This window comes from Pseudophryne corroboree, chromosome 6, assembly GCF_028390025.1.
Source record: "Pseudophryne corroboree isolate aPseCor3 chromosome 6, aPseCor3.hap2, whole genome shotgun sequence".
Taxonomy (NCBI): domain Eukaryota; kingdom Metazoa; phylum Chordata; class Amphibia; order Anura; family Myobatrachidae; genus Pseudophryne; species Pseudophryne corroboree.
Genome location: NC_086449.1, coordinates 399,962,283 through 399,963,423, shown reverse-complemented (window position 1 = coordinate 399,963,423; position 1,141 = coordinate 399,962,283). Strand labels below are relative to the sequence as shown.

The 1,141-nt window shown below is 43.5% G+C and overlaps 1 pseudogene; it reads left to right on the top strand.

Annotated features, from left to right (window-relative positions):
- The first annotated feature begins 656 nt into the window (after window positions 1-656).
- On the top strand, window positions 657-775 carry LOC134939105 (5S ribosomal RNA; annotated as a pseudogene).
- The last annotated feature ends 366 nt before the right edge of the window (window positions 776-1,141 follow it).

Genomic DNA, 1,141 nt, shown 5'->3' with positions numbered 1-1,141 from the left:
ACACTGAGCACAGATATGGAGTGTTTTTCAGGCAGACAACGTATACTGGTGGTCACTGTCAGCAAAACTCTGCACTGTACTCCTGCTATATAATACAGCTGCTCCCCAGTCCCCACAATTAAGCAGTGTGAGCACAGATATATGCAGCACACTGAGCACAGATATGGAGCGTTTTTTTCAGGCAGAGAACGGATAACTGGTGGTCACTGATCAGCAAAACTCTGCACTGTACTCCTCCTATATTATACAGCTGCTTCCCAGCCCTCCCCACAATTAAGCAATAGTGCACAATTAAGTTCAACAATAACGGAGAGGATGCCAGCCACGTCCTCTCCCTAACATTTCCAATGCACGAGTGAAAATGGCGGCGACGCGCGGTTGCTTATATAGAATCCGAATCTCGCGAGAATCCGACAGCGGGATGATGACGTTCGGGCGCGCTCGGGTTACCCGAGCCATACGGGAGAATCCGAGTACGGCTCGGACATGTGTAAAAAGGGTAAAGTTCGGGAAGGGTTCGGTTTCCGAGAAACCGAACCCGCTCATCACTAAATATAACCCACCCAAATTTAACTCTCTCTGCACATGTTATATCTAACTTCCCCCTCCCCTGCAGTGCACATGGTTTTGCCCATTAGAGGAAAATTTTGCTTTTAGTCTACAGCCACACCACACTGAATAGGCACAATCTCATCTGATCTTGGAAGCTAAGCAGTGTTGGGCCTGGTTATTACTTGGATGCGAGACCACCTGGGAATACTAGGTGCTGTAAACAAAATAGCAAAGCCAACTTTGACAAGATGAGGGAAGCTTTAAGGGATATTGAATGGGAAATTTTGTTTCAAGGAAAAAATACTACGGAGAAATGGGATGTATTAAAATCACTGCTAGTTAAAAATACTCTCAAATGTATTCCCATGAGCAGCAAAAAAGGAATCAAAATCCCAAACCAATGTGGCTTAACAAAAAGATAAAGGAATTTATGGGCAAGAAAAGGCGAGCATTCAAAAAATACAAATCTGATGGGAATGCAGAGTAATTTCAGTACTATAAGGATGATAACAAAATATGCAAAAAATAAATAAGAGCAGCTAAAGTAGAACCTGAACAACTTGTAGCAAAGTAAAGCAAAGCGAATCCC